General features: G+C 48.1%; 1 protein-coding gene across 4 annotated transcripts in view; it reads left to right on the forward strand.

The window, feature by feature from the left end:
• CNTN1 (contactin 1) overlaps window positions 1-21,118 on the forward strand; it is a 1,316,193-nt gene that overhangs the window by 196,036 nt on the left and 1,099,039 nt on the right. Inside the window, exon 3 of one of the 4 annotated variants that reach the window (XM_069627985.1) lies at window positions 15,179-15,302. The exons of the other annotated variants lie outside the window; for them this stretch is intronic. The gene's annotated coding sequence lies outside the window, so the exon portion shown is untranslated. The remainder of the gene's footprint in view (window positions 1-15,178; window positions 15,303-21,118) is intronic. 4 annotated transcript variants of the gene reach the window in all.

A 21,118-nucleotide genomic window follows, 5' to 3' on the forward strand; every position in this document is an offset into this window, starting at 1 on the left:
GTCAAAGCGGCCCAGCTATGGAACTCTCTCCCATCATCCTTAAGGTCTGACCAATCCTATCCACATTTCAGACTTAATTGCATTAAATGGCTCAAAGAAAATGACCTATAACTGACTACACTAGGACTACCCACGTCTGACCTACCGGTTAATCTGCAGCTGAATGCACACCTCCTTGTTCATCACCCCTGCTTAATCCGCCTTGCTCCTTGATATTCTATGTATACTGTGTATATACCCCTGTGTACAATCACCCGTGCATGTAACCATGTATATTGTCATCATTTACTGTCAATGCACCCTGTAACCTGCCTGAAATGTGTAACTGTAACATGTAAGATTAAAGTATTCTTGAACACGCGCCCGGATACCCTCGGGTCTGGCACGCGCTATAAATAAATAAACAAACAACAAACAAACAAGGCCAAATTCCTACAAGGGCCTTACTTTTTTGGGAATCGGGCCACTCCATTTACATGTGTAGGTGTGTCTCTTATTTGAATTGTGCAGGCTTTCACACTTCTCCAGACACTCAAGCACTCCCATTTTGCACATGCAAAATGCTTATTATTGGAGCTTTCTCAAATTCCTGTGGTGATAAAAAATGGGTTAAATTCTCTACAGTCCCACTGCCACAAGTACAATGCTTGGTATTAAATGACCACAGCCTACGGGCCCTTAGTGGTAAAACGTTCAATCTCACCATAGCCATGATACGTCAACGAGCTGGAGAGTGAATAGTGGTCGCTGTGACATTCTTATAGTGAATGCGTCGTGCCACCATTGTGTCCAAGTGAACGTAGAGTTTTCATCCTATTCACCATTGTGTCCAAGTGAACGTAGATTTTTCATCCTATTTATAAGAAGATCAAATTCTGTGTTTTTTGCTTTCATTTTCTGCTGTTGTTTGGTCATCAAGCCCCCCCCCCCCCCCCCAACATGTCAAAAGTCTATGCTCCATTTTCCGCACAATAAGGAGCCTTTCTTGTACCAAGGACATATATATATATATATATATATATATATATATATATATATATATATATATATATATATCTGAGGCTTGTGGAATCTGCTTAGATCACATGCTGTGCATAGGCCGACATCTAGTGGAAGCTGCGGAGTATTACAGTTTGTTTTTCGAAACTCGAAAATGGGCGTCGACACAGGCGTGCCAGTAATACTATCCCTAGTGTGACGTCCACTGTACCCAAGATCCCTCACGCGTCTAGGATCCTCAGATTGTTTTTTTCCGCCATACTGGTCGGAAGCCTCTTGCGGAGTTCCCTGGCCTTAGCCATACTTTTGCTAATTATTAAAGTTTAAAATTATTTATTGACATCCTTCCCCACCCCAACGTCGACCCTCTACACTCGACGACGGCTGGAGAAGACAACGACCGTCGGCTGCTGCACGACGGATCTGGGCCTCGGAAGGCCGCTGGCCTCGGCCCGGGCCCAGTAGGCCGCTGGCCTCGGCCCTGCAAGTAGGGAGAGTGGGGGGTGGTACATACTCTTCACTCTTGGTATATAGGTACACCTTATATATTTCCTACACTTACCAGCCCGCTGCCTCAAGTTGCATATGGTGGGTACCCCTTTCCAATTCTGCCCCAAGTGCAACCGCAAATACCCTTGGGTCGACAGGCACGCCACGTGCAATCTCTGCTTGCCGAGGGACCACCCCGAAGCGAACTGCAGAGCGTGTAGTAGGTTTAAGCCTAAGACACTTAAGGACCGTTCGACAAAGCGTTGGGCCCACCACGCCAGGCAGGCGGCCATGGCAGCGGAGGGCGCCTTCAGCGATGGCAGCGACGCCGTACTTTCGGACGGCGAGGGCATTACGGCGTCGAAAGACTGCCGAGCGCAGGTCCCCGACCTCGGAAGGTTGTCCGGCAGGGCGGCTATGGGGAAGACCCCCGGCGACGCAAGCGCTACACACACTAAGCACACTAAGTCCAACCGAACCTCGACGACGTCGACTTCTCGGAAAGAGGCACAGCTAGAACGGTCCGCCTCGGTGTCCTCTGGGCGCTCTCGATCGAGATCGCCTCATGACGCAAGGCAATCATCCACTCTTGCCAAGAGTGCCTCGCTCCCTAGATTAACGGAAGTTCGATCGTCGGAAGACGAAGACGACTTCCACCCCCAGGCCGCGCTCCAGGAGACCGAGGCCGCAGTTAACACCAGCGAGGCCCCACGCTCGAAACAAGGTACCTCTCCCGACCCTCGACGCCAGGCGTCGAAAGTCTCTGGGGCCTCCAAGGGGCAGGGAAAACATTTTTCCACGCACGGGGAGGGGGGGAAACAGCGGAAAGCACAGCCTTCCACTCCTGTAAGACCATCCTTCCTCCCTAAGCAGACAGACAAACATAAATCTACTGGGACATCAACATCCAGCAAGGGTACCCTTGATAAGTCCTCTAAGTTGCCTACAAAAGTCATACCCTGTTCCAAAGAATGGTCCAGTGAAGACATAGACAGGGTGTCTTCCTTAGCTGATTTTTATGACAAAAACCCAGAACATTTCCTTTCGTATGACCCTCAAGGGGCCACACCCTCAGGCTCCTCTGATCCTATCCCCCTAAGTAAAAAGGCCCGGTTCGAAAGACCTGAACCCTTCGAGGTGCAGCCTTACTCTACTCCATACTCTACTCCACACCCCAGATTCCAAGGACAGCCTTTCCCTGAAGGGGACCAGGAGTTTACAATTATGGAGGAACAAACCGGGACTGAATACTATGTGGATGATGAGGACCTGGAGGAGGTAGAAGATGAGCAGGAACTTTACAGAGTAGATTCCCCGGTAGAGAGCGAAGCCCCAGTTACCGACTCGCCAGTTGATAACCAGCCCCTCCTTAATGAAGATCTCGCTCGCGCAGCAGAACATTTTCACATCGACACCCACGGTGTACAGGAGGAAAGGGACTTCGCAGAAGAGTTGGTGGGAGAGAGGAGGCCGGTCGCTCAGACCATCCCTATCCTTAAATCCATCCAACGTAGAATAGATCCATCCCTGGTGAATCCTAACCTCACCAGAGCCGTCAACCCCAGAGTCGAAAAACTTTTTCGGGCAGCCCAGTCTGACCCTCTTTATATAAGAGGACATCTTAAACCAGACTCCCTAGTGGTTACCAACACTCGGAAGAGGGCTGGGACACCCTTATCGTCGTCAGAAGCTCCTCCCGACAAGGAGAGCAAAAGACTGTACGGGTTTGGCAGGAAGGTAGCCTCAACGTCCGCCTACCAGGCAAGGATTGCAAACTCCACCACCCTGTTGGCGAGTTACAACTGCCATCAATGGGAAGAGGTCGCGGCGCTCATAGCCTCTGCTCCTGAACCGTTAAAGGGCCAGTTGGCTCGGATCTCGGCAGAAGGGAGAGCCGTGTCTGGTTGCATATTAAAAGCAACTTTCGACGCCGCGGACAACGCAGGAAGATTGATAGCAGAAGGTACTGTTATCAAGAGACATGCGTGGTTACGGCAGTCGGGGTTCAAAACAGAAACCCAGGCTTCATTAATAGACAAGCCGGTGGAACCCGATCTATTGTTTGGGAAAGCGGTCGAAGACGCACTTAAGAATGCCAAGGACGAGTACGAGACTCTCAAATCCCTTGGCCAGCTTACCAACAAACCCCCTAACCAGAGGGGGAACAGTAATTTTCGTCGCCCACGCGGCCAAAATTCACAAAGAGGCAACTATGCCCAAGGACAGGGTACACAATGGAACAACAACCAGCAGTCTACCCAAAGTTACGGCAGGGGTAACAAGAGAGGTCGTGGAAGAGGCAGAGGCAGCCCCAACAAGGGAGGTGGCACGCCTCCACCAAAGCAGTGACGCTCAGTTCAGGGTCCCTTCTCACGCAACCCCAGTAGGGGGACGCATTTCCAACTTCACCCAGGCTTGGGAAGGGATCACCTCAGACAGATGGGTGCTGTCAACAGTGTCCGCAGGATATTGTATAGAATTACTGCAGCGTCCCCGGAACCACCCTCCACGACAAAGAGTACACTCCTTAGAACATCAGAAGATCCTTCTCGAGGAGATCGCCATTCTGCTAGAAAAGGACGCGATAGAACTCGTCCCAGGACACCAGGTAAACAAGGGTATCTATTCAACTTACTTCCTTGGGCCAAAGAAAGATTTAACAATGCGCCCAGTATTGGATTTACGGCCTGCCAACAAGTATGTCAAGCCCCAAAAATTCCGTATGACCACGCTACAAGAGGTAATCCCCCTCCTAAAAAAGGGGGATTACATGGCAACCTTGGATATTTCCATGCTCCCAGCCCACAGAAAATACTTGCGCTTCAAGGTGGACAGTCGCCACTACCAATTCAAGGTACTGCCCTTCGGGATAGCTTCAGCACCAAGGGTATTCACCAAGGTACTGGCGGTGGCAGCTGCACATCTACGCAGGGAGGCAATCCCAGTGTACCCTTATCTGGACGACTGGCTCATAACGGGGGAAACCCCAGGAATTTGCAGGTCAAACATTCAGAGGACTATCGACCTCCTCCACGAATTAGGCTTCTCTATCAACGAGAAGAAGTCAAGTCTGGTGCCAAGCACCTCAAAACAGTTCCTAGGAGCAATCCTAGATACTCAGAAAGGGTTGACCTTCCCTTCGGAAGAGAGAATTCGGAATATACTACTGCAAATTCCACATTATCAGTCAGGTCAACAAATAACGGTACGCAAAGCAATGCGGTTACTGGGCATGATGGCGTCATGCATTTACCTGGTCCCCCACGCGCGTCTGCGCATGCGTCCCATGCAGGAATGGTTGGCGAAACAGTGGTCTCAGGCAAGTGGTCAGTGGGACGATCTAGTGGTCGTTTCGCCAACACTCGTACTGAGCTTACACTGGTGGACAAGAGAGAATCTCGCAAGGGGAAAACCCTTTTACGATCCCGAAGTACAGGCAGTGGTGACTACAGATGCATGCCTGACTGGGTGGGGAGCTCACCATCTCCACCACACAGCTCAGGGTCTCTGGTCTCACTCAGTAGCCAAGAACCACATCAACCTGCTAGAGCTTCTGGCAGTATTCCGAGCGCTTCGGGCGTTCGAGCCCCATCTGCTAAACTTGTCGGTGCAGATCCGGACGGACAGCACGACAGCCATGTTCTATCTGAACAAACAAGGAGGGACTCGTTCGCCAAATCTGTCCAAGCTTGCCCAGAAAATCTGGATATGGGCACTCAGACGGAACATCTTCCTGTCATCACAACATGTTCCAGGGGAGCTCAATTCCCTAGCGGATGCCCTAGGCAGAGACTCCCTCCCAGAAGAACACGAATGGGTCCTTCACAGAGATATCGTAGAAGATCTCTTCTCTCAGTGGGGTTTCCCCACTATAGACCTATTCGCCACAAGCGAAAACAAACAATGCCCAGGATTTGCATCCAGGTTCCCCCAGCCAGACTCCCAAGGGAACGCCCTGTGGATGAACTGGTCAGGGATGTTTGCGTACGCTTTTCCACCAACTCCTCTCATCAGGAAGGTGGTGTACAAGATGAACAAGGAATCGATGACGCTCATCCTAGTTGCTCCCATGTGGGCAAGACAACCATGGTTTCCACACCTACGCAGGATGGCGGTGTGCGAGCCCATCAAACTCCCAGCCTGGTACAACCTACTGTCCCAGCAACAAGGTCAAACAGTGCACCAGGAACCCAACTCAATGAACCTGGCAGCATGGCTCCTGAGGTCATAGAGTTTGGGCATCTCAATTTACCACAGAGGTGTATGGACATCCTAAAAGAATCCAGGAAACCAAACACAAGGCACTGTTATTTTGACAAGTGGAAGAGATTCGTTATTTGGTGCCAGAATAAACAAATCAACCCAGTTGATTGCACTCCTTCCAACGTTGTAACATACATGCTCCACCTGCTGGACGCAGGTTTGGTTTTTAACTCTCTGAAAGTACACCTGGCAGCCCTCTCGGCTTACACCACATCCCATAACAAAGTATCGTGGTGGAAAGTACCAGTAGTTAAAGCCTTCATGGAAGGAGTAAAGAGACTTCATCCTCCTATTTCAAACCCACCGCCAGGATGGGACCTCAATGTGGTGCTAGCTAAGCTCATGGGCCCCCCTTTCGAACCCATGCATAAAAGTAGTCTCAAACACCTGACTTATAAAACGGCCTTCTTAGTAGCCATTACCTCTATAAGAAGGGTCAGTGAAATTCAGGCTCTGTCAGTGCAAGATCCTTTCTTTACTATCCACAAAGACAAACTGGTTTTACGCACACACCCTAGGTTCTCACCTAAATTCATATCTAAATTCCATGTAAACCAGTCCATCGAGCTTCCGGCTTTCTTCCAGAACCCGCAAAGCTCAGCTGAGGTGAAACTACACACCCTTGATGTGCGTAGGGCGGTCCTCTACTATGTAAATAAAACCAGACCGCTAAGGAAAACAGATCAACTGTTTGTCTCCGTAGCTACAGGCAGAGAGGGGGATCGCGTCTCTAAAGGCGCGATCTCAAAGTGGATTATCAACTGTATACAGCTGTGTTACTCTCTTTCTGAAAAAACTCTGCCTTTTACGCCAAGGGCGTAAGATACACAAGTGGGACAAGCGGTTCTAAGACACCTGTTTGCTCATGACCCTTCTCACATCCCACCTCCTTCTTCGGGTACTGCTTGCTAATCTATGCACAGCATGTGATCTAAGCAGATTCCACAAGTCTCAGAAGGGATACATTACTCACCGTAATCGTATTTCTGATGCTTGTATCTGCTTAGATTCACATGCGACCCACCCTTCCTCCCCTCCGAGAGAAGGCGCATGATTGCTGGTAGACTTACCTTTCTGTCTATCTGCTTGGATTATCTGTACTCACGCTACTCCTCATGCTTCCTCATGTCAGAAAAAATACAATCTGAGGATCCTAGACGCGTGAGGGATCTTGGGTACAGTGGACGTCACACTAGGGATAGTATTACTGGCACGCCTGTGTCGACGCCCATTTTCGAGTTTCGAAAAACAAACTGTAATACTCCGCAGCTTCCACTAGATGTCGGCCTATGCACAGCATGTGAATCTAAGCAGATACAAGCATCAGAAATACGATTACGGTGAGTAATGTATCCCATATATATATATATATATATATATCTATATATATCTATATCCTTTTGGTAGCTCTTCTCCAAAGGGATCATCAAGTGTAATTTCCGAAAATAATTGCGATACCTAAGTTCGGCCCAAACACCAATATTTAAAACCCCAGCTTCAAAGGTAAGAGAAAGCCCTGGGGTACTAGAACTGAAACCCAACAGCTTCCTCAGATGGATATGCAAAACACGATCCAGGGTCATACAACTCGTACTGCCCCAAAAGTCGCTGCCTTCCAACACCTGGATACATTTATCAAAGCGGAAACCACCATATTTATGATAACATCTTTTTAGGCCACCCAGGCTTTTCCGTAGGCGTTTTTGTCACAAATGGCATTTTTCATTGTTTTGCGAATGAAGCACAATTTGCGGCAGCAGCAGTTTGCAAATTATTCAGTTTGCACATACATTTTAAGCTGCAAAAATGCACAACCCACGAGCACTACTTGAGAGGATGCCACTTTCAAATCCCCTTGCATGATTGTATTAGTATATGACTAACTAAAAAACTTCCTTTTGCTTTTCAAGAAATACAACAAATGTATTGGTATACAAATACATGTTATGCTAATGTAATGCATGTATTTAAAATGATATTGTTGATGAAAATGTGTGTTTGTTTGTGATTATGTGCATTGCTCTCTGTAATCTTGTAGCAAAGGGGCACTGCCCTCTATTGTGCATATATTGAGTTGTGAGCTCACCAAGGAGTAGCGAGTACAAAGGGAGCTATGGAGCTTCTTGCTGGGAGCGGGACCTCCCTGTTTGAAGTTGGCAAAGCGTTATGATTAATTATTCAGAAGAGTACATCAGGAGAACGTTGTGGGTGCTTACTGTTGCTTTTTCTAGTTCCTTATTGTGAGCAGAATGTTTTTACTTAATGGTGCCGAAACATATACTCGATTTTGACCTGAAGAAAGTGTACGAACATTTTCTGGAAGGTTGGTGCTGTTGTGAGCAATTTCTACCAACCATCTGTGACAAAGGGGGTCATTACGAGTCGGGCGGTAGGGGATACCGGGCACCGGTAAGGAGACCGGTGCCGGTAATCCTCTACCGCCCGATTCCGAGGTCCCCTAACGGGAACCGCAAGGGACGTGTGGTCGGACCACACGTTCCTTAAGGGTCCCATTAGGGGACCAGGCCGCTAATAACGGGCCTGCCATTAGCAGGCCCTAAATAGCACCTTCCCCATTCCCATTGAGCCCTATGGGGGCACAAATGGGAATGCGGAATGGTTGGTGCAATGGGGATTTACCGGTCCTCCCAGGGTCGGACTAGACCGGTAAGTCCCCATTGCACCACACCGGACTCGGTCCCGTTATTGGAGGCAGTCATGGCGCAAATAGCGCCATGACTACCTCCAATCTCGTAATGACCCCAAAGTCTCCTGCCGGCCTGTGAGAGGGACCAGATACCTCGTCGAGCTAGTGGATGATGAGCCCAAGGCAGAGCGGGAAGGACCAACGGGGCACTTCCCACTGTCCGGGCTGTGTAGCTGGGTACAGCCTCATGGGGGGCCACTAAAACCTTTCCCCTAACTAATGCAGATATTGGGAAATCCAGCTTCACAAAAGCAAAGCAGCCCCATTCAGTCTGTAATTATTCTGCGCTGCCACAGGTCTGCAAATTCCCTTGCGCCTGTTGCAGGGCTGTGCATACCTCAAAACATGTATAATGTATCGGAGCCTGAGCAGGTCTGAAAACACACCCATCCCAACGGTGGACCAGCCCTCAAAGCCTGCAGGATGCGAACCTGGGCCAGGTACGCAATGTATGACCTGCCTGAGCGACAAACCAGATCCCTCCAAGACTTGATTACTTACACCCAGCACTCGAGCATCAGGCTTCTCCAGCATTGGATCTTTCATGGATTCACATGCCTAGATTATTCCCCGTCGTCAGGCTGGGAATCCTCGATAAGTTATATAGACATTTTCCACAGGAAAAATTTCGACACTTTTGTGTCCTATCTACGTCGTTTTGGGCCGCGCACACCGGCGCCACTAGGACGTAGGGGTATATATAGCTCCGCCCCGCGGCTCCCTCAGATTTCAGCCCCCAAAGTAGTATGGGGGGATCTCTGGTTTGCATGCTCAGGGGAGGCCGGAAGGCGCATGTGAATCCATGAAAGATACCAATGCTGGAGAAATGGAGTTACAGGTAAGAAACTATTCCCTTCTCCAGCATTGGATCTTTCATGGATTCACATGCTTAGAATAGATTGTATAGCAGTATCCACCAACATTGGAGGCGTGTATGCAAACCAACATCACAACAAGCAGTAATGTCGGGTAAACGTATGTGGTACCGACCAGGAAGCCGCTTCGCAGATATCCCCCAGCGGAATTCCGGACCACAAAGCCGTCGACGACGATGTAGATCTTGTCGAATGGGCCCTTAGACGCTTTTCTAGCGCCTTTCCGGCCTTGGAATGACAATAAGAAATGGCCGAAGACACCCATCTGGATAGTCCCTGTTTTGAAATCGCTTTTCCCCTAGCCGCAGGACCATAAGCTACGAAGAGTTGTCTCGTGTCTCTGAAGCTTTGAGTGCGATGGAGATAAAATTTCAACGCTCTTTTCACGTCCAAAGTATGGAGGGTCTTCTCTGCCACTGGAGACGGTGTTGGAAAGAATGTAGGCAACACTATAGCAGCGTGTTTATGGAACATGGAAGGTACTTTAGGTATGAAGTGCGGGTTAGTGGCCAGCACTACTTTATTACTGAAAAACCTCAAATACGGAGGGTCGATCACTAGAGCTTGTATTTCCGACAGGCGACGAGCAGAAGTAATGGCCACCAGGAAAGCCAATTTCCAAGACAAAAATGTTAATGATGTCGATGACATTGGTTCAAAAGGGGGTTTCATCAGGGCTGCCAGGACCAGGTTCAGACTCCAGATCGGAGGAAACTTCTTCTTGGGAGGGAAAGTTCGAAACAACCCTTTAAGGAAGTGTTTAACTAGGCGGTCACTGAACAGTGGAGTGGAATGTCTCTTCCGAGTAAATCTCGAGATGGTAGCTAGATGCACCTTTATGGATGAGACAGATAACCCGTTATTTGCCAGGAGCAACAAGTATGGTAGGAGTTGTTCCGGTGTGATCGCCCGCAGGACCAGACCTGGTTGACCTGCGCACCATATGCAGAACCTTTTCCATTTGTATGTGTATGAAGTGTTCGTGGAAGGTGCCCTTGCGGCTTGCAAAATACGACGGCAGTCCGCTGGAATCGCTAATGCGCCAAACTCGGCGAAATCAGGAGCCAGGCCGTCAGACTGAGGTTGTCCGGGTCGTGATGCCAAACGGTCCCTTTCTAATGAGACAGAAGGTTGGGGATCTTCTGGAACCTCATTGGTTCTGCCGCTGAGAGGTGAAGTAGATCGGAGAACCACACTTGTCTGGCCCAATACGGGGCCACCAGTATCACCCGACAAGGATATCTGTGGATCCATTGCAGAGTCCGACGGATGAGAGGGAATGGGTGGAAGGCATACAGAAACTTGCCCGTCCACGGGAAGGAGAACGCGTCTCCTAGCGAGTCTTGTTGTGGCCACCTGCTCGCGTATTGGGAGCATTTCTTGTTGTCTCTCGTCGCAAAGAGATCGAGGGCCGGATGCCCCCATTCCGCAAAGACACGGTGCAGTTGCTGATCGTTCAGTTCCCATTTGTGTAGACAATTCATCTCTCTGCTGAGAGCGTCTGCTTGCACATTTTTCACTCCTGGTAAGTGGAATGCCAACAGATGTATGTCGTGTTGTAGGGCCCAATGCCAGATCTCGTCGACAGGCTCCTGGAGCGAGTTCCTCCCTGCTTCCGTAGATAAAACATGGTTGTCGTGTTGTCTGTCATGATTCTCACCACTGAGCCCTTTATCTGTGGCAGAAAGGATTTTAGGGCCCAACGCACTGCCCTCAACTCTAGCAGGTTGATGTGGAGGGACGACTCTTCCGATGACCAACGACCCTGAACCTGTAAGGAGTCCAGATGCGCTCCCCACCCAGTTAGAGAAGCATCCGTGACCACTGTCTTCTGGAACGTAGGCTCCAGTAAGGGCATTCCCTTCGTTAGGTGTATGGAGATTCTCCACCATTGAAGTGCCTGCACGAGCTGGCCGTTGATGGTCAACTTGTCGGACCAGCGTCCTCGACTCTGTGCCCATCGATCCGCCAAGAATTCCTGAAGAGGCCTCATGAAGAGGCGACAGTTGTCTATCAAGGGTATGCAGGACGGCATGGTACCCAGGAGGGACATGTACCTTCGTACTGACACTCTGGTGTCGACCTCCCATTCCGATGCCTTTTGTTGCAGTCTGTGAATCCTTTCGAGGGATGGCTTCACCAGTCCCGACTGTGTGTGGAACTCCGCCCCAAAAAGACCAAGGTCCTTGAAGGCTTTAACGAGGACTTGTCGAAGTTCACTGCGAAGCCCAAACGTTGCAGGAGGGACAGGGTGGCATCCAGGCTTTCTTGTGCCCTCTCTGGAGACCGCCCCCTCACTAGCCAATCGTCCAAATAAGGGTACACATGGTGACCTTCCTTTCTTAACCAGGCTGCTATTGGAGCCAGACATTTGGTGAACGTCCTGGGGGACGATTTTAGGCCGAACGGGAGGACCTTGAACTGATAGTGGGTTCGTCCGACGACGAACCGCAGAAATCTTTTGTGCCGTCGACGCATCGGGATACGGAAGTATGCGTCCTGAAGGTCTAGCGATGACAAATAATGTCCGGGTTGTATCGATCGGATCACCTCCTGAAGCGTCAGCATTTTGAATTTTAAATTCTTGAGCAGTTTGTTGAGCGCTCGTAGATCCAGAATGGGACGCCATTTTCCATTTGGTTTCTTGACGACAAAGTACCGGGAGTAAACTCCCTGTCCTTTTTCTGCCACCGGGACCAGTTCTATAGCTCCTTTCTGCAGCATAAGCGCCACCTCCTGTAGTAGTATTTGAAGGTAGGGCTGGGCCGAGAACACTGGTGGAATGTGTGGTGGCTTGCCTTTGAACTGTAGAGAATGTCCCAGATGAATCGTGTCCAAAACCCATTGGTCTGTTCTTATGCGCTCCCACTCGTCGATGCGACGAGACACTCGGCTCCCCAGGACGCCCTGAAGCATGTCATTGTTGGCTCTTGGTTTGTTTATCTTTCGTAGACGAAGGGTAGGCCCCCCGCCGTCTGGAGGTTTGGTAATATCTGCCTCTATGAGACGATTGGGCCGCACGCCTGTAGCCTTGGGACGAGTAGGAGGGTCTGGTGAAACCTCGGTCTCTAGATGACCCAAACCGGGAGTTACCAGAGGCCCCTATGAAGGGACGAAAGGAACGAAAATTCCTACCACTCTGAAGGGCTCCGAGTGACCGTGCCGTGTCAGTATCCTCTTTCATGCCCTTCAAGGCCACATCAACTTTTTCGCCGAACAGTTGTTCCCCTTCAGACGGCATATCCAAGACCTTATATTGTACCTCCGGTCTGAACGTAGTGCACTTGAGCCAGGCTTGTCTACGTAGAACTACGCCATTATTGATTTGCTTAAAACCGGACTCGGCTAGGTCGACGGCAATGTTTATGGCATGGTTGGAGGCCTCCTCTCCTTCCCGCACTAGCAACATTGCGGACTTTCTATGTTCCTCGGGCAAATGCTCCAAGATAGGAGCCAGTCGGTGCCACATTTCCCTGTCATACCTAGACATAATTGCTAAGGAGTTGGCTGCTTTAACTGTAGTCGCGCCGACGGACAGCACCTTCTTGCCGAAAGCGTCCTGTCTCCTGGCCTCCTTGTCTGGAGGGGTCGTGCATTTATGCTGAGACCTGGCCTTTCTCGCCGCCGCCGCCGATACCACCGACTCCGGCGAAGGTTGAGACGTCAGGCACTTGGGAGTTATTTCTGGAGCCTTGAACTTCTTCTCCAAACGACCTTTCACTGCTGGTTCAGAGAACGGGTGCCGCATGGTCTTCAGGCCCTCTTGCCAGACATGATCCAAAATCAGGATGGCGAGTATGGATTTCCTTCTCTTGCCCATATGATCAAAAAGAAAACAATCCTTTTTCTCCTCTTCCGGGACTAGGCCAAACTCCAAACACGCCTTACTCATCATGGCATGGAATGCACCCACGTCGTCAGGTGGCGATGGCTGTGCCGGGCTTCTCGGAGCTTCCATCTCCGCTTCAGAGTCCCAAGTTGGGTCCCTTGAGGGGGATAGGGAGATGTCTGAGGGGGATAGGGAGATGTCTGAACCTGATTCCTCACGGTCAGAGTCCTGTAGTTCTCCTTCTTCTTGCAGGGTAGGGCAATCTTCTGGCGCGTGGGAAGCGGCCGTAATCCTGGTCGACGAGCGAGGAGCCCGGCCTGGCTCGTCGACGAATGGCGTAGACTGTCTTCGTGTCGGGGCCCCAGGCTGGGGTATTTGTGTGTCCAAACGCTGTAAAAGTTTTTGTAGCGTATTTAGCACCTCCAAGGACAGAACCGCCTGGGGGTTCAGTAATGACGAGGTAGTAGGGATGGAACCCACCCCCAAGAGCGACATGGCGCTGGTCCGCTGCAGACCCAGATCGATTGGGCGCGCGACCGTGTCGCGTTCGTCGTCAGCCGACGAGATGGAGAAAGTCGCCTCTGGTTGAAGCAGGGCTTCCGGCGGGACGGGATAGAAAACCTCTGGTTGCCATCCCATCGACGGGACCACCGTCGACGATATGTTTCCTACTGCTGCAGTTTGACATGTGGGAGGAGCTGCCGATGACGCAAGCGTCGACGAGCGGGTCGTCAGCGAAGCCAGTGGCGCAGGGCCTTGAGGTGCTCCCGCCGCTTTTAGGGCCGACTTGCTGGCCACGGCCTCTCGACTCAAGGTAGACTTATGACGTCTCCTGAGGAGGATTTAGATGGTTCTTTTCTCTCCTTTTTAGATGAGGAGGAAGAAGACGACGCCTGTGTGTGAGGAGGAGGCGGCCTTCGAATGTTTCTCTGAATGTTTTTCCGAGGGTCGTTTTTCGGCCGAGTCCGAGGTTCGTTTTTCGGCAGCACGTGCCTTCTTCGTCGGGGGTTCCGACTTACTTTTTGAGGCCGTGGAGCCCACCTCCGATGCCGGGTACGCACCCGCTCCGTCATTGAGCCAATCAACCAGGCGGCTCTCTTTCGATCTTTGAGGGTTTGTGAAAATAATAGCGATGTCAACATACCCAAAAACAGACAGATGTGTAAGAAACAGTTTCTTACACATCTGTCTGTCTTTGTTATCTACCATACAATTTACTTATTATTTCTATCTATTTTTTCTCGTTTCATCCTTCTGGAAACTCTACTGACGGGTATGTTGACATCGCTATTATTTTCACAAATATATGTAATTGTTATGTTGACATTGGTGCATTATGTTGTTTATGTGCAATTGACTAGACTTGCCCTGAAGAAGGAATTATTTCCGAAATGCATTTGCTTTACTCTGTATTACATATGAGTTGCGGCAACTGCTCCCTCACTAAGAAGATATTAGTGACAGCTTTGTTTTTTCTTCGGATAAATTACTATTTGAAAACCAACAGACTTCCTCTTTATTTTTTATTTTTTATTTTTGTACTTTTGATACTTGAAAAAGAATTACATTTTTGAACTTTGAAAGAATACCAGCCCGTGTCTGGGCCCCATTGAGAGCGGCTGTGTGACCTGGTATTTTTACTCGGTCTCTAGCTTTTGTTGTATTTTGAAGTCAGGATGTCTCCAGACTTGTCACAGCCAGCTGCTTCTGAATTACAATTTGCATACTTCTACTTCCACATTGATTATAAGATTGGAAAAGACTCCTAATCAAGTGGTGCCCACTCTCTTCTCTGTTTGAATACTAAAAATAACCATCTGAAATTCACTATGAGTCACAGTGAAAAGGAAATTAATTTCCTAGACTTTACCATCTACCACAACAAGGGGCGTCTCCTGGTGAAACCATACCACAAACCGACAGATAAAAACTGCCTTTTGGAATAATCTAGCCACCACATAAAGCATTTACGTGATAATAGCGCTATGTTATACCTGAATTTAATGTTTTGTGTAGGTGAGCGAGACGCCGACCGATTCAGACAATACCCATCTTTTTGGAGGGGTTTGAAGATGCAATAGCGTGCTTTGCCGGGTGGAATTAAAAGAACTGCTATGCGATGGAAGGGCATCTCTGACGGGTGAGTAGAAGGAATAATAGATTCGGGAGGATAGCTAAGGGTCAACCTGCTTGCCCTGGAAGCAATACGACACGGAGCAACACAGGTTCGATCCCTGGGTCTGCGCTTAGAAACCTCTGGGTATTAAGCACGTTATAAATAACCTATAATATCATAATATCAAGTGTGACTGTGGTATACTGGAGCAGTATAGTCGAAAATTATTGTTTTTTGTTTTTGCGGTTGTCAAGAGTAAAGAGAACAAGTAGAGGTCTCCAAAGAGATTACATTATTTATTTATTTTTTATTTATTTGCATTTGAATAGCGTACTTGCAGCCCAGGGGCATCGAGGCGCTGTTACAAGAAAATGTAGGACTCAGTAGTCAGGGAATATACAGAAATATACATATGACCAGAGGTCTCATGGTTACACAGATGCAGGCAAGGATACATTGGAGTGGAAAGATTGTAATAGCTGTTATTTTTTACCTTTTTTTATTGTGTAGTTAAATAATGTTTTGTGCTATGTTTATAAATAAAAGTTGATGTTTTTTTACTGTATAGAGGGGAGGTTTTGTTGCGATTACTCCACCCCAGGTCAATTGGTTGAGTATCCTCTATACTGCAAAGGACGACGAACACTTGTCCTACCGTTTGTTTACTAGTAAATGGCAGCCAAATTAGCCTCCACTATCAGCCCTCAAGTGACCATGTAAATGGAAGCATGTACACTATGTAAAACCTAGTACCACAGCCTCGCTCAAAGGTTTCTACTTTTAAAAAAATGTGATAAAACATGCCCAAGGGGACTTTAGTTTGAAGGAATTGATAGGGGCAGGGGGACACCTGTCGTCTTTTTATATTCTTCAAAAATTGTGCCTCACCAAATTTTCAACTTCACCTCTATGCATGCTCCCTATTTCTACTATAGTATAAGAACGCCTGAATAATTGGAGACACTGGTTAGAATCATGGTATTATTAGTACTGTTTATTATCATCATATATATTCTTCTTTTTTTGCTATGCAGTTTATTGTTTTGTTGGTTAATGGTTTGAATAGTCATAGCTGTGCAACCGGCTGTCCCCCGCTGCATGAGAAATGAAGTGTTGTGCTCGGCCAGCTACCGAAGGATTGAATCATAGTTGCTTTGAGAAGCCATTGTGCTTATGTGTGCACGACGATCAGTGGCTGATTGTTAGGGAATCGAGTTTAGCACTTATCAATTCACGCCGTCCTCCCCTTAGCCCATATGATTGCAGGGCCCGGGAAATGATCACTTTTCCAACACAATCTTTCTCAGGTTGGCAAATCGAACATTTTGTTATGAGGTCCCTAAATCTTGCGAAGGGGATATTATAAATGGTAGTAACCCCTACGCTTGTTTCTGCCCCTGTGACTTTGCAATCCTCCTGTCCTGTTGCACAGGTCTCACATTTGGACACAGGTGTCAGAGGGGGGACCTGAATGGTCTAAATTACTATTAATATGGGGAGTGACTGAAAAACACTGGCTTTTCGCTAGTTTTGGAATGCAAATGTATTGCAAATAATGTCTCATTTAACCATTTCATGGCTAGAGGGTAATCATTGACTGGCATATTCTAAAAATACGAACACGTTTAAAGTTCCAAAATGATGAATGACTCCATAGAAAAGCAGTCACTACTTAGAAGGAATGGGAATCGGAAATAGCCTCCTTTGGAAGGCAGCACTTAGAAAGCCGCCTGAGAGCTGGAGCAGCTAAGACAGTTAACACAATGTGTTCTCCATTAGCAGGAAGTTGTATTGATTGCATTGTAAACACAACCGTTCAGCTGTTTCGAGGGCATTGGAGTGGGACTTATGAAGGAGAGACTCTGCTGTTACGCTTCTTAATTCAATTGACCCCCGAATATGGAACGCAAGGTTTTGCCTGCACATGAATGAATTCATAGGTATGTAGCCCAAGTTGGCTCAAAGCGCTGTTTTAAACAGCCAAGCATGGCCAAAGTTAACTTCAGCCCATCTCTTTTTACCAAAGGTAGAGGTGTGCGTACAACCTTATAACCAAGAATAGCCAAAATCATTCCTCATCACACAGTTTCTTGGTCCAGCACTAAGTCACCAAACTATCAATGTGACTATTGTGCTATTACCAAACTCATTGGTATTCCTTTTCATGACCTCTGGAAGATGAAAGACTGAGTCTGCTATGCAGGACTACAGCCCATGCAATACTCTTTGCACTAACTAGCTTGTTGCATAGGCAATGATGCACCTTTTTTGAAAATCCAAAAACGTCTGTTTCTGTTGTTCTGTGAGAGGCCATAGTCTGCTGTATTTGAAGAGGGCAGTGGGGAACTAGACAGAACGCTGTCAACTTATTTTTGGGCGCCTCCTGAATAGATTACTATCAAAATATTTTAAAGTGTTCTTTTTAGAACCAAGAGACAGGACATACATTGTATCACGTGAGCTTGGTATAGCTTAACCAGACTGTTTTTTTCTGCATTCTGGAAACTTGAAGTCCTGCATTTAAGTGAATGTGATCAATAAATACATGACAGGAAGAGCTTCTCACATCTGGTAAGAAACAAGGCTATCCCTTTGTTGCAGTGGATTACAATTTCAGTTGTTCAATGTGTTTTCTTCTATACCTTGTACTTACAAAAAACATATACAGTGTATCCATTCCAAAGAAAAAAACGCTTTCAAACAGGATTTATATTTTGGTACATTTAATCCACAGGACATGGTTTAATGTCTAAGATATTAAACAGGTTCCAGGCGCCATCAAGTATTCTTGGATTCTTTCTGAGGTCTTTGAGTCCTAACATCAGATTATGTTGCAGATGGCTAAGGTTCCGCTCCATTAGCACCAGGGGGAGGGAGAAGCAACCAATCAGGTTGCTTGGATTGTGGGCTGAATCCCACGATCTCAGCCCTCTTTCCGAGTAGCCAGATGACTGCTTCCCCCACCCTGTCATCATCCCCTCACCGTCCCCTCCAATCACTGTTTGCTCCTCTCCCCGCCCCCCAACCCACTCACCTTTATTTTTTTGGCAGCAGCAGTAGCCGCCTCTGCTCCAGCCTTTGTCCTGGCCCGCTGGCCCCCGTGGAAATGGAAGAGGGATCTGCATGGAGCCCCGCCTTCCGTCTCCTCGATCACCTTCTTGATCCAGTATCAGTATTTCTTTGGAATGAATGGGATGCCGCTAGGCCCGTTCATTCAAAGAAAATACATTGCTATCAGCACACTGGGTTACCGGATTGGAAACCTGGGGTGCTGATGGCATTAACACCCAATGTGACAAGCCGGATCGGGTGGTAACAGCGCAGGGGCTCATCGCTAAGGCCAGAGCGCTGTATCAGGAGTTATTGTCATAGTCATATTTACGTTCAATTTGAATTGTTTCCCATTAATAACCCTTTGTCACTATATTGCCAAAATGTTGTGTTTGTGCATAACAGTAACCACATCTATTTTAAACCAGGGAAGAGAGAGATTCTGCTGTTCTTGCTGGCCGAAATGTAGTCCATAACATCGTGCAGCAGTGCAAAAATAAAAAAAACTGATTTTGCATTATTTTTTCTGTATTGATAGTTTATTTGTATAGCGTCTATACACAATGTGTTTCAAAGCGCTTCAAGGCAGGGGAGAGTGCAAGGGAATAATACAATAACATTCTTACAGGCCTTGAGACAACAAGAATGGGTAATTCACTATCGTACTAGGCCTGACAACATTTCAAATAGTGCAAGAGCATTGACAATAAGTGAGGGAAGGTGTCATGAACCGCAGAGCGCGCCCCTTTTGGGCTTCCTGGTCCCTGTCTCAACTGGGCTTGCACTCCCTAATACTCCCAATATGGCCGTCCAGCGTGAAAACCTCTTCTCGCTCCACGCGCTGGATGTAGCCTATTCTATTTATAGACCACGCCTTCCGCGGCTCCGCGAGCCTCAATGCTATTGCAAGTGGCTATCAGACGTGTGTACCATAGCTCGCGGCTTAGTTTCCTTGTCTTCGTTCTCCTACCTTTTTCTTGCCCCTTTCCTTCCTACCTATTTCCTGGACTCCTGTGCAAGTCGGTTTCATTATGATTCCTGGATTCCCGGATTCCGTGGTCCCGGAACTGAACGCAACCTGGAGTCGGAGGAGACTCGAGTAGCCTTAGTAAAAGCCAGGTCCGTCCGCAAGAAGGCAGCGATCAAGGATCCCAGCAAGGAATGGATCCAGGTGAGAAGGGGGGAACGCCTTGACAGTTTGAGACGCTACCCGACCGATCTTGATAACGTCATGGAAGCCGCCGTTCAGGACTTGATACGGCGTATGCAGGAACTATCAACCGAGGTCCAAAACCTAAAGGCGGAAAACGCCACACTTAAGCAATTGGTTCTATCCAGGGATTCTGCCACTAAAGAAGGGGTCCTGTTGGGTGGCATTGTTGACAAGTATGACGGTTCGACAAAAACCCTTCGCAGATTTTTGGATTCATGCTTAGTCCATTTTACGTTCAAGCCCTATTACTTTTTTACTCCCAGGGCTAAGGTAGGATTCATAATATCCCATCTATCCGGCAATACCTTGACCTGGGCTACGCCCTTCGTTAACTCCGGCGATGTCCTCCTAGATGATTATGATGGCTTCATACAGACACTTAAAGACATGTTTGACCGTCCTGAACAGGTCTGTACTGCCCAGGAACGTTTGTTAGACTTTCAACAAGGTACCCAGGATATGCTCACTTATGTCACTCGATTAAAACTATTGGCCAAGGAAGCCGATTGGTCCTCTGAGGCGAGTTTTACCCTGTTCAGGAGAGGACTGAGTGATGAGATAAAGGACGAGTTGGCCAGAGTGGCTCGACCAAACTCATTCCAGGCACTAATGGACCTTGCCATGCAAATAGACTTCCGCATTCAGGAAAGGAAGGCTGAAAAGAAGAAGTCTAAGGGCAATCCAACCAAGATGTCCTTAGAGAGCACAGTCAGAACAGATAAAAACCCGAGTTCGGTCTCAGAACCGGAACCTATGCAGATTGGAGCCTCCCGTGGACCCATATCTCCGCAGGAAAGGTTGAGAAGGATGCATACAGGCTTGTGTATGTATTGTGCTTCGGACAAACATTTGGTTAGGGAATGCCCACTAGCACCTCCTCGGCGTTCAGGAAACGCCAGCTCCCTATCCTAGATGGAGCAGAGCTTCGGGAGAGAGATGTTTGCTCCACATCAATTCCATCCTTGAACTCTCCTGGACAAAACAAACTGGTCATTCTACAGGCATTTCTATCACCCTCCAAGAGCAAGACCTATCCCATTTTGGCCTTGGTAGACTGTGGGGCTATGGGGATCTTCATCGATCAAGATTGGGTTGCCAGTCACCAGATTCCTTGCGAGACACGAAGTACTATGCAGCCGGTGGAGGCCATTGATGGAAGATCTCTCAGTTCAGGGCCCATAAGCCTGCAGACCAAGGAGATTCAGCTCTCAATAAATCACCATCATGAGCTGATTAGGTTTGACATCATTAAGTCAGCCCACTACCCCATGGTATTGGGTATGCCCTGGCTACAAAAACATAATCCGTATATAAATTGGACAGCAGGATCATTGTTCCTAGGCCCGGAATGTTGTATGTCACACTGCCTGTTCCTGGAACTCTCATCAACATCTCAAAGGGAACCGCCTAGAGATCAACAGAGACTGCTCATGGTGTCTAATATCATACAAGTTCCTGAGGCTTATCAAGGATACGCTGATGTGGATAGAGTGTTCTCGGACATGTTGTTTCTTTTTGTCATCGTATATCTGGATGACATATTGATCTTTTCCAAGGACCCTCTAAAGCATGAAGA

This window comes from Ambystoma mexicanum, chromosome 12, assembly GCF_040938575.1.
Source record: "Ambystoma mexicanum isolate Mex_15411 chromosome 12, UKY_AmexF1_1, whole genome shotgun sequence".
NCBI lineage: Eukaryota > Metazoa > Chordata > Amphibia > Caudata > Ambystomatidae > Ambystoma > Ambystoma mexicanum.